Source organism: Oryctolagus cuniculus, chromosome 2 (assembly GCF_051225735.1).
Source record: "Oryctolagus cuniculus isolate XC-2025 breed Fujian yellow rabbit chromosome 2, ASM5122573v1, whole genome shotgun sequence".
NCBI classification, from domain to species: Eukaryota; Metazoa; Chordata; class Mammalia; order Lagomorpha; family Leporidae; genus Oryctolagus; species Oryctolagus cuniculus.
In genome coordinates, this window is record NC_142868.1 from 196,719,348 (window position 1) to 196,731,793 (window position 12,446).

Sequence of the window (12,446 nt, forward strand, 5' to 3'; positions counted from 1 at the left end):
CTGCCAGACGTCCACACCGAGGGGGCCGACCTGGTCTTGGACAGCAAAGCTCCTGAACCCTGAGCCAAAGCAAACCTCTTCCTTCGCCGGGAGCTTGCCTTGCACGTCCAGGTAGAGTGATGAAAAGCTGGCCAGTCCAGCGAGGAAGCGAAGACGAATGGGCAGTGTGGTGCCCAGGAAGCCTAGGCCCAGACACCAAGGCTGCTTCCTGGAGTCCCAGCGATGCGGGTCCTTCAGACAACAGAGGTGCACTCCATTCCTACTCTGCCCCAGACGGCAAAGTCGGCGACGGTCTGTGCCGTGGGAGGGCAGAGGTCCTGCCCACCGTGACCTTTGGTTGGTTGACAAAGCAGATTCCACAGGTTCTCAGAATGAATCGCCAGCACACTGCCCGGCATCCGGCGAACGGCAGGGATCGCTGGCCCTCTCCTAGTCTCGCTCCTCACCTATCCTCGCGCTCTCTCTCTCTCTCTCTCTCTCTCTCTCTCTGTGCCTGGCCTCCTCTCACCCACTGCCTAACCAGGACAAGCTAAGGCACCCAGCAAGTAGGGGAAACCCCATCTCTCGTAGCAGCCAAAGCGGGAAGCAGCCTGGGTAAGCGTCCACCGACGATGATGGGTAAACAGAACGTGGTGGGCCCACACAGTGAAATGTTACTCTGCCTCAGAACAGAGGGACCTGCTACCGAGTGAGCCCAAGGATGCCACGCTAAGTGAAGCAGGTCACAAGGGACAAGCACTCTGATTCCACTCACAGGAAGAGCCTGGGGCAGAAAGATTCGCCCAGAGAGAAAGCAGAGAGGTGGCGCCAGGGGCTGGGAGAGGGCATGGCGACCTCGCATTCGAGGGGGAAGGAGTTTTGGTTTGGTGATGGGAAAGCCTGCAGATGAGCGGTGATGCCGGCTGCCCAGCGGTGAGAAGGTGTTCGTCCTTACAGCCACTGAACTACACACTTCAAATGGTCAAGATGGCAAATTTTATGCTATGTATGGATTCTTTGTTAAGGCTTTGTTTTCCTGTCCCTACTGAGAGGGAGGCCTTGTTCTGCCTGGGACCCCAACCTCACAATGAATGAGGAGGTCCAGAGAGGGGCTGGCCTACCCGGGCACCTGTAGGGTGTGTGTGTGCCCTGGCCGGACTGTCCCGTCCCCTCCATTGGTAACTTAGCCCAAAATTCTGCACCATGAGAATGTAAAGCCCTGTGTTAGTCAAGGTTAAGGTCAACCAGCTGTGACAAACTATCTCAAAATACACTAACTCTAGAATCTTGGGCCGGCTCTATGGCACAGTGGTTCAAGCTGACTCCTGGGACACCCACATTCCATACCAGAATACCAGGCCAAGTCCCGCCTCCGCTTCCCATCCAGCTCTCTGCTGATGCATGTGGGAGGCAGCAGGTGGGGGCCCAAGTACTTGAGTTCCCGACAAGACCCGGATGGAGTTCCCGGCGCCTGGCCTGGCCTGACCCAGCCATGGCTGTTGTGGCCATTTGGGGAGCGAACCAGTGAATGGAGAAGCCTGACTCTGTCTGTCTGTCTGTCCCTCTCTCTTCTGCTTTTCAAATAAATAAACCTCTCTCTTTTTTCTTTAACCTAGACTCATATTTCTTTCTCAAGGAGCAGCTGCAAGAAGATGAAAAATCTGCACACATCACTGCTCGCAGCCATCAGCAGGCCCTGGCCGGCCATCAGGGCAGCTGGGAAGTGGAGAGGAGTGGAAACTGTGTGCCTAGTGATGGACAGCTCACAAGCCCTAAAAAGCAGTCACTCTGATTTTCTAAAAGACCGATTGAATCATTTATTTGAAAGGCAGAGTTGTAGAGGGGTAGACAGAGAAAGATCTTCCATCTGCTGCTTCACTCCCCCAGATGGACACAGTGGCCAGGCTTCATCCGGGTCCCCCATGTCGGCGGCAGGGGCCCAAGTACGTGGGCCACCTTCCACTGCTTTCCCAGGCACCTTAGCAGGGACCTGGATCAGAAGTGCAGCAGCGCCCTGCTAATGCACACCCTGGGAGGCAGCAGGTGTGGATCAACCACTTGGGTCCCTGACACCCATGTGGTAAAGAGAAATTGAGTTCCAAGCCCTTGGTTTCAGTCTGGCCCAGCCCCAGCCATTGTGGGCATTTGAAAAGTGTACCAATGGATGGAAGACTTCTCTCCATTTGCCTCTCTGTCTCTCTGCCTTTCAAATAAAATAAAAATGAATAAATTTTTTAAAAATTAAAAGACAAAGACCGTGGGAATGTTCCAGATTAAAAAAGGCTAAAGAGGCCGGCGCTGCGGCTCAATAGGCTAATCCTCCATCTGCGGTGCTGGCACACCGGGTTCTAGTCCCGGTCGGGGCGCCGGATTCTGTCCCGGTTGCTTCTCTTCCAGGCCAGCTCTCTGCTGTGGCCCAGGAAGGCAGTGGAGGATGGCCCAAGTGCTTGGGCCCTGCACCCACATGGGAGACCAGGAGAAGCACCTGGCTCCTGGCTTCGGATCAGCGCAGTGTGCTGGCCGTGGCGGCCATTGGAGGGTGAACCAACGGCAAAGGAAGACCTTTCTCCCTGTCTCTCTCTCTCTCACTGTCCACTCTGCCTGTCAAAAAAAAAAAAAAAAAAAGAGGCTAAAGAGACACAAAATATAATTCCAACACCTGGCTGTATACTGGATCCTATAAAACACAGGGGAATTTTTTTTAAGAGAGATGAATTGGTCAACTGACAAATGGGTTAATTAGGTGAAGTATTGCATCAAGGTCAAATTGACTGTAGTTGATACTCCTGCTGTGGTTATAGGGAGAATGAACACACACAGACACACACATCCATGTGCCAGGGAAAGCAAGTGGGGTACAAGACAAAGGACAGGTGCCTTTTGGAAAAGGGCATCAGGATGTACTTTGTGTGGCTTTATTCTTGCAACTTCTCTAAGTTTGAAGTTATTTCTAAATAAAGGTTTTGCAAATTTTTCTTCCTGGGGCTGGCATTATGGCATAGCAAGTGAAGCTGCCACCTGTGATGCTGGCTTCCCATGTGGGAGCCGGTTCAAGTCCTGGCTGCTCAACTTCTGATCCAGCTCCCTGCTAATGGCCTGGGAAAGCAGTAGAAGATGGCCCAAGTCCTTGGGCCCCTGCACCCATGTGGGAGACCTGGAAGAAGCTCCTGGCTCCTGGCTTTGGCCTTGCCCAGCTCCAGCTGTTGGGGCCATCTGGGGAGTGAGCCAGCAATCAGTTTCACCCATGTGGGGAACCCAGAAGAAACTCCTGGCTCAGCACTGGCTGTTGTGGCTGTGTAGGGAATGAACCAGCAGATGGAAGATCTCTGTCTCCATCTCCCTCTCTCTCTCTTTGTGACTCTTTCAAAAAATAAATAAATATTTTTTAAAAATTTGTTTAAATTCAAGCCCAGGGTGGGTGCTGGGCCCAATGGTTAAGGTGCTGCTTGGGCTGCCCTTTTCCAGTGGGGCATCTGAGTCCCAGCCCCCGCTCTGCCTCCAGCCCAGGTTCCTGCTAATCCACACCCTGGGAGACAGCAGAGGGATGTGTGGTGGTGTCCCTGCCGCCCAAGGAGGAGACCTGGAGGGAATTCCTGGCTCCCGCCTTCCACCTGACCCAGCCCTGGCCATCACAGACATGAGAGCAGAGAACCGTGCATGGGAGATTTCTCTCTCTCTCTCTTTCAAATAAAATGAAAATAAATAAAAATAAAAAATACCAGCCCATTACGTGAAATGCAATTCCAATTAAAAATACATATTTGCTCCCACGAGGGGAAAGACTGGCAGGCTGCACATAAATGCAAACCGGTCCTTCCCCAGGGGTGAGGGTGTAGATGGCGCTTACTGGCATCTTCGTGCATGTGTGTATTTTCTTCCGTGACAACTGTGACTTCTACAGTGAGGGCAGGGAAAGGCCTGTGAGGATACGGTGGTGACTACGCCTTGCTGCTCACCAAATGTTATTCTAGGCACCAGGGTCAGGACCAGAGCGGGAACACGGAGGCCTCACTCTGAGCCCAGAATTTAAGATTCAGCCATCACGGGAAATCACACATGAAGGCAATATTCTTAAATCAAAATTCACGCAGAAATCCATTATTGCAAAACTTCAGAAATTGAAATGAAACAGGCTTACTATTACAGAATTTTTCTTTTGTCTCACACACCAATGGCTATGGAGGGCACAGTGAAGAAGTTTGATTCATTAACTCCTTCTGGCTACTCTTTCATTTTTTTAAAAAAATGCAAGACATAAAAATTATACATATTTATGGGATGCTATGTTGTGTTTCAGTACATGTATCCATTGGGTAATATCCAATCAGGGTAAATATACTTCTCCTTTTGATGTTTTTTTAAAGATTTATTTTATTTATTTGAAAGACAGAGTTACAGAGAGAGGTAGAGACAGAGAGAAAGGTCTTCAGTCCGCTGGTTCACTCTCCAAATGAGTACAACGGCTGGAGCTGTGCTGATCTGAAGCCAGGAGCTTCTTCCAGGTCTCCCACGTGGGTGCAGAGGCCCAAGGACTTGGGCCATCTTCTATTGCTATCCCAGGCCATAGCAGAGAGCTGGATCAGAAGTGGAGCAGCCGGGACTTGAACTGGCACCCACATGGGATGACAGCACTGCAGGCCAGGGCTTTAACCACTATGCCACAGCGCCAGCCCCTCTCCTTTAGAGCTTTTAACATTTCTTTATAGGCCGGCGCCGCAGCTCAATAGGCTAATCCTCCACCTAGCGGCACCGGCACACCGGGTTCTAGTCCCGGTGGAGGCACCAGATTCTTGCCCGGTTGCCCCTCTTCCAGGCCAGCTCTCTGCTGTGGCCCGGGAAGGCGGTGGAGGATGGCCCAAGTACTTGGGCCCTGCACCCCATGGGAGACCAGGAGAAGCACCTGGCTCCTGCCTTCGGATGAGCGCGGTGCGCCGGCTGCAGCGCGCCAGCTGTGGCGGCCATTGGAGGGTGAACCAACGGCAAAGGAAGACCTTTCTCTCTGTCTCTCTCTCTCACTATCCACTCTGCCTGTCAAAAAAAAAAAAAAACAAAAAAACCAAAAAAAACAAAAAAAACACACACACACATTTCTTTATAGTGAAAGCATCCAAAATCCTATCTAATGGTTCTTTTTAAATAGGGAAATAGTGTATTAACATTATAGAAAGTCACGCTGCTGTGCATTGGAACCTCAGAACTTTTATCTAGCCATGACTTCCTCTCCCAGCCTCTGGTAACCACCATTTTATTTTTAACTTCTTTTTTAAAGATTTATTTACATATTTATTTCACGGGCAGAGTTATAGAGAGATGAAGGGAAAGAGAGAAGGAACCTCCACCTTCTGGTGCACTCCCCAATGGTCCCACTGGCTGGGCTGGGCCAGGCCGAAGCCAGGAACTTTCTCTGGGTCTCGCACATGGTTACAAGAGTCTAAGGGTTTGGGCCATCTTCTACTGCTTTCCCAGGCTCATTAGCAGGGAGTTGGATTGGAACTGGAGCAGATGGGACTCAACCAGCACCCATACAGGATGCCGGTGCCGCAAGCAGCAGCCTAACTCGCCGGGCCACAGCGCCGGCCCCTGTTTTTAACTTCTATGAGATGACTTTTTTTTTTTTAATTTTTTTTTTTGACAGGCAGAGTGGACAGTGAGAGAGAGAGACAGGGAGAAAGGTCTTCCTTTGCCGTTGGTTCACCCTCCAATGGCCGCTGCAGCCGGTGCACCGCGCTAATCTGAAGCCAGGAGCCAGGTGTTTCTCCTGGTCTCCATGGGGTGCAGGGCCCAAGCACTTGGGCCATCCTCCACTGCACTCCTAGGCCACAGCAGAGAGCTGGCCGGGAAGAGGGGCAACCGGGACAGAATCCGGTGCCCCGACCGGGACTAGAACCTGGGGTGCCGGTGCCGCAGGCAGAGGATTAGCCTAGTGAGCTGCGGTGCTGGCCGAGAGATGACTTTTCTTTAGACTCCACGTGCGGGGGAGCTCCCGCGACTCTTGTCTTTCTGTGCTTGGCTTAGATCACTAACACAACGACCTCTGGTTCCATCCACGTGGCCACAGATGACACACTCTCACTGTCCGGGGCTGAGCGATACTCCGCTGTGTACAGGAGCACTTGTGCCCGCGGGCAGCGGCGCGCACTCGGGTTGTCTGCGTTCCTTGGCCATTGTGACTGGTGCTGCAGTAACCGAGGGAGTGCAGACGTCTCTTGACAGATGGATTTCCTGTTCCCTGGAAATACACCCATGATCAGGGTCGCTGGGTCAGCCGGTAGCTCCATTTTTAGTTTTTTGGGGGAAGCTTCAGATTGTTTTCCACCATGGCTCTATTACTCCCAAGCTTTTCAACAACCTCGCGAGACAGGATACAATTATTACTATGTTGACGAATAGGGAAACTGAGGCCCAGGAGAACCAGGTGCCTGAGGTCTCATGGCTGACCAGTGAGAGTGAGACTGTGCGGCCTCATGGTGCATCAGCACAGGCCGAATGGCTCACGCCCCGCACAGCCCCCGCTGGAATGAGCTCACCCCCAGGGGCACACAATGCCGCCGACAACCCTCTCTGGGTCCTGGGCCCTGAAGCAGGTACTTCTCCCGTCTCAAAGGGCTGCTGGTGAACTCTGGGGAAGGAACCCAGGGCCAGCAGTGGAGGCCATGGACACATAGAAGGTGACGGCTCTCGGGAAGCCACCCGGCTACCTGCAGGGGACAGCCACTGCCCCACAGCCCAGTTTCTTCAAGGAGACCCTTCCTGGTGCAGGAGCCGTGGCTGGGTCTGGCAGACGCAGTGACCCCAGCCCCTCACTGTGTGCTCTCCTGTTCACGGGCGCTCGGCTGGCTTCCGCGCCCCATCCTCGGCTTGGCACCGGCAGTCCAGACACACAGCTTCCTGGGCATGCACAGGCCGTTCTCAAGGTCACAGCTCAAATCTCAGCTCTGACAAACACCTCTCAAGTGCAAACTGCTCGGGGAGCGATGCACGCGAACCCCATCTCTGTCCCTAGGATCCTTTGAGAAGTGACATCCAGACAAAAGGACTATGTAGAACGACGGCTAAGGAACTGGTCGGCCATGGCCGGCGCTGGGTGTGTGGGTTCATCCCTCAGTGGCTAGGGGTTGGAGGCCTGTTGTATCCTAGCTGCTATGGTGGACGTCATTGGAAGGTGAGCTTGTCAGCTCCCTGTGCTGCTATCAGGGACAGTCCACTGCTCCTCGAAGCTGTTGCATCTACAAGCTAAACCATGAAGAAGCCTTTGGCTGCCGACGCCAAAGAAGGGTCCACTGCTCACTTGCTCTCTCGCTCGGCAACTATTCATTGAGTATCTTCGTTGTCAGGCACTGTGCAGGATCCTAGGGAGACAGCGATGGTTGAGAGACGTTTCTGTGCCTGTAGGAATCCACCGTCCAGTGGGGGAGGACAGTAAATAAGAGACTACAGTAATGGTGTGTATGGAAAGTTCTGTGAGATCACAGGGTAAAGAAGCAACCCACGGCTGCTGGAGTCTGGGGTGGGCGGGGATGAGCAGAGGCACACAGTGTGCCTGTTAGTCCTGCCAGCCCCTGCAGCAGGTGCGTTAAGACCCTCTTAAGGGCTGGTGCTGTGGGGCAGCAGGTAAAGCCACTGCCTGCAGTGTCGGCATCCCATAGGGGCACCAGTTCGAGTCCCGGCTGCTCCTCTTCTGATCCAACTCCCTGCTAGTGCACCCGGGAAAATAGTGGAAGAGGGCCCAAATATTTGGGCCCCTGCACCCACGTGGGAGACCCAGAAGAAGCTCCTAGCTCCTCGCTGTAGATCGGCTCAGCTCCAGCCATTGTGGCCATTTGGGGAGTGAACCAGCAGATGGAAGACCTCTCTCTCTCTCCCCCCTCTCTCTCTCTCTCTCTTTCTCTCCTCTCTCTCTGTTCCTTTCTCTGTGTAGCTCTGCCTTTCAAATAAAGAGAGAGAGAGCCTCTTGGCCACACCAAGCTGACTACTCTCCTAACAACATGATGCCTTTTAAGAACAGAAAACGAAAACATTTTACATCTTCAAACTTCCTTGAATTCTAGAATTTCAGGGACATACTCAACGTGGCTCTTCAGGTGCTCATTGAAAAGGCAGTGAGCCAGTGCTGGGTGCGCAGGTTTGCCCCTGGCTACTAACCGGGCCCATCAAACGCCAGCTCCAGGCCATCGTTCCGGGAAGACAGAGGGGCAGCAGCGACATTCCCTGAAGCTGTTCTTCCAGCTCTGCCCTCGAAGGCTTCGTTACCAACCAGAAAATGGACCAGGTGTGAGAGGAGGAGGAAAGAACAGCCCAGAAAGCCTGTACTCTCTCTAGGCCAAGGAACAGAATCAGTAACTCAAACTCCCACAAGCTATACATTAATGAGGATGAGGATGAGTCTGTGTGCGCTTCCCTCCGAATTTTGTTTAAAGATCTATTTATTTGAAAGGCGGGCTGACGGAAGCAGGTAGTAGGAGAGAAATCTTCCACCCAGTGAGCCAAGCCGGAGCCAGGAGCCAGGAGCCAGGAACTCCATCCAGGTCTCCCACAGGAGTGGCAAAGGCCCAAGTACGTGAGCCACCTTCCGCTGCCTCCCAGGGGCGACTCTGTCCCACTGTGGGATGTGGGTGCCCCAAGCATTCTCTCAACCCGCTGTGCCACAGCGCCCGCCCCACCCCTGCTGGGTGGCTGTGTGGGCTGCTTGTCTCTCCCTGCCCTTGGGTGCACCTGCCCGACCCACGCCTCCCCTCCTTGGGTGCACCTGCCTGCCCCGCCCCTCCCCCCATTGGGTGTACCTGCCCGTCCCACCCCTCCACCCTGAGAGGGGAGGGGGGGAGCCAGAGCAGGTCCTCAGGGCACTCACAGGCATGAGAAGGAGCCATGGCCTGACCTTGCCTCTCAGCCCGGTGGCGATGGCAGTGGCGGTGGATGGGGGCAGTGGGAACAAAGGCCCACAGGCGTGAAGGCGCATGGCTTTTGCTCTCAGCTGCCTTCTTTTCCTTCAAGTTGACACACCACACGGTCACAGGTACCGCCTGTCCCATCCCCTTCCGGTCCTGGCACGATGCTGAGCCCTCACCTCCATCAACCTTCTACATCTCCCCCAAAGCCACTCGGCCCCTCCCGTGAGCCCTCACGGCCCGACTAACACTCCAGGACCTCAGGGGGTCCCGGCTGCTCCACTTCCAGTCCAGCTCCCTGCGAATTCACAGGGGCAGCAGGAGACGGGCCCCTGCCACCCACATGGGAGCCCCGGTGGAGCTCCAGGCTCCTGGCGGCGGCCTGACCCAGGGACGTCGTGGGCCTCACCAGCCACACCTTGCTAAGCTGCCATCTCTCCCTAGCCCCTGCTCTTCCCCTCCTTAGCAACTGTATTTGTTTCTGGTCGCTGTTGTAACAAATAACCTTAAACTGAGTGGCTTCAGTAGGCCAGCTGTAGCCTCTGTAGGCCAGCTCCTCCGACTCCAGTGACCACTGCAGGCTCCTGGCCCAGGGGTCCCCGCAATGGACAACGCCAATCTGCATCAGACATCAGCCTGGGCCTGCCTAGGCCACACTGCGGCGTCACCTCCTCCTGGAAGCCCTCAAGGAGAATCTGTCTCCACAGCCGCTCCACTCCCAGGGGCCGCAGCCTCCTTCCTGACGGTCTCACCTCCCCCTCCACAGCCAGCAGCAGCAGGCCACGTCCCCCCCACGCTGCCGTCTTCCTGTTCTCCCCGTGGTTGAGGACCCGTGGTCACAGGCCTGTCCCCATCATGCAGGTCAGCTGTCCTCGAATCCTTCTGCAAACGGAGTTCCCCTTCCCCCGCAATGTGCTGTACTCACACGTGCTGGGGGCGGGCCGCGGACACCTCTGAGGCCCATTCCTCGCTTACCACGGTAATCGTCAGTCATTCTCTCCTGGTTCACTTCCTCTAGTCTGGCTGGTGGAGCCCAGGAGGGCAGAGACACAGTTCCCAGCGCAGAGCTGCCACACAGCCGGCGCGCACAAGTGGTAACGTCACGCCTCTGTTATGCGGCTCAAAACTGTGGCTCAGACAGGCGGAGCGACACCCCGCTCACAGAGGCGCGGGCCGGGCTGCACTGTCCTAACGGCAGCCCAGTGTCAGGGGCTTCCGAGAACGCGGGCTGACTTCACCTCTCCTCCCTCGTCCCCCAGCCCCCAGCCTCCCTCCCAGGAACATGGCTGCTCCCACAGCAGGCGGGAGAGGAGCCCACAGCCCAGCACACACAGGCTCAGAGCACCTGCTGTCTCCTCTCCTCACTTTCTTGGGGTCAAGCAGGACACCTGAGTCCACTGCTCAGGGTCTGTGTCAGTGCGCTAGGGCTGCTTTGCAAACCTCCCCAGCCCGGGGGCCTTGCACAACACAAATTAATGTTCTCACGGTTCCAGAGGCTGGAAGTCCCAAGTTCAAGGTGTTAGCAGGGCTGATCTCTCCTTGGCCGGTGGACGGCGGTGGGGCTGCATTTTCTGTGTACAAACGCATCCCTGGGGCTTGTCCTCGTCTTGTAAGGACACCAGTCCGCTGGGTTAGAGCCCCGTCCAATGACCTCATCTAACCTCAGCCACCTTTTAAAGACCATGTCTCCAAACCTAGTCCCACCAGGTCTGAGTCTGTCTCCCCCACCTCCTTAAACACAGTTCAGCAACACTGAAGACGCAAACAGAGAGGGAGAGGGAGAGGGAGAGGGAGAGGGAGAGGGAGAGGGAGAGGGAGAGGGAGAGGGAGAGGGAGAGGGAGAGGGAGAGGGAGAGGGAGAGGGAGAGGGAGAGGGAGAGGGAGCCTCTGTAGGCCAGCTCCTCTAACTCCAGTGACCACTGCAGGCTCCTGGCCCAGGGGTCCCCGCAATGGACTGGGAGCTAAGGGAGGGAGAGAGGCTCTGCCTACTCATCTGGGTGTCCTGTGTGTTGGCTGGGCGGTGGCCCACGCCTTGTATGCACTAAGCCTTCCTCAAACAAACCCTCGGTGATTACCGTGTGACAGTCGCCGGCACCTGGCAGCCACTCTGAGCCTGAGTAGTCAGGTCACCGAGGAGAGTGGAGCTCAGAGAGGTTGAATTACTTGCCCAGGACACACAGCAAGTGAGAGGGTCCAGCCCCAGGCATATCTGCCCCCCACCCCCAGAGCCCGTGCGCGGTGCTCCGGGCTACCCTCTGCTCTTGGGAGACCCTCAGCTCCAGCATGAGACTCCCTCTCTGACATCCCAGCCTTGTCCCTGGCCTCCCTGCTCCTCCACTCGAAGTCCCCGGAATTCCCAGACCTTCCTGCTTCTGTAGGCCCTGCTGTGTCTTCTCTCGCCTTCTGTGCTTGGGTGGTTACAGCTCGGAGACGACCGTTCACGCCACACCCAATAGGAGGGCTGCGATCCAACATGGAGGATGGCAGGTGCAGGTGAGGGCGCAGGGGAGCTGTGTCACACCCTGCTGGTGTGAGCGGACAGTGGGGCAGTCGCTGTGGGAAGCGCTGGCCACTCCTCAAAAGGTGCACACACAACGACCAGGTGAGCCAGCAAATCCACTCCCGGACAGAGGCCCAAGGGAGCCGAGAGCAGGGACTCGGATCCGTGTATGCCCAGGCAACGATGAACAGACACGTGGCCGACATAACTGCGTTCTGTGTAGTAAACAGCCTGGCACAGCGGGACCAATATAGGATCCCACTTAGAGACAGGCCCTAGGTGAGACTCATGCAGACAGGAAGTGGAGCAGAGGACCCCGGGCTGGGGGTGGAGGTGGGGGACTTACTGTCGAGCAGTCGCCACAGTGTGCGGGTGGACAGTTTCTGGCGATGGGTGCCCAACGGAGCAAGTGTTCCCAACGCCACCGCACTGTCCACTGAGCATGGGCAGTGGGCGTTATCCTCTGGCTGGGTCGCATCGGGGGTCTCTTCAGCAGCCACAGGGGATGGGGTAGCACCATGCACCGCTCCCTTCTTGGCTACTCTGTTGGCTGGGAGCTCCCTGGGGCAGGCGTGGGCACAGACAGGCTGTTCCTCTGTGCGTCAATGGCTGACACTTGTCCTGCACACACACAGGCTGCTTCTGGGAGGCAGCAGCTCTGTCGGGGAGCTCCCTGGAGCGTTGGGCAGGGAGTCAGGACGGCACCTCTGTTCCTCCAAGATTCAGCTCTGAGCCAGGCTGGAAAAGTGACCACAAGTTCATGGGCGGCACTGGAAGCATCGGCCTGTCTCTGAGCTGGAAACAGAGGGTTGGGTCCCGAGCCAGGGCCGCAGACTGAGTGGTCAGCGCCACGTGCAGCTGCGAAGCCGCAGTCCATGGGGACAAAGGCAGGCACCGCCACTGAACTTGGAGAGAGGAGGGAAACGAGGGGCCCTCAGCAGGCCAGAGGAGGGAGGAGGGCGACCTCACTGTAATGGAGGCTGACGGAAGTGGGGAAACACGCTAAGTGCAGGCAGTGGGCAGCTGGCCTTGGGCCTCGAGCCCCCTGGAGCGGGAACGGAGACCTCAGCCCTTTGCCCTGA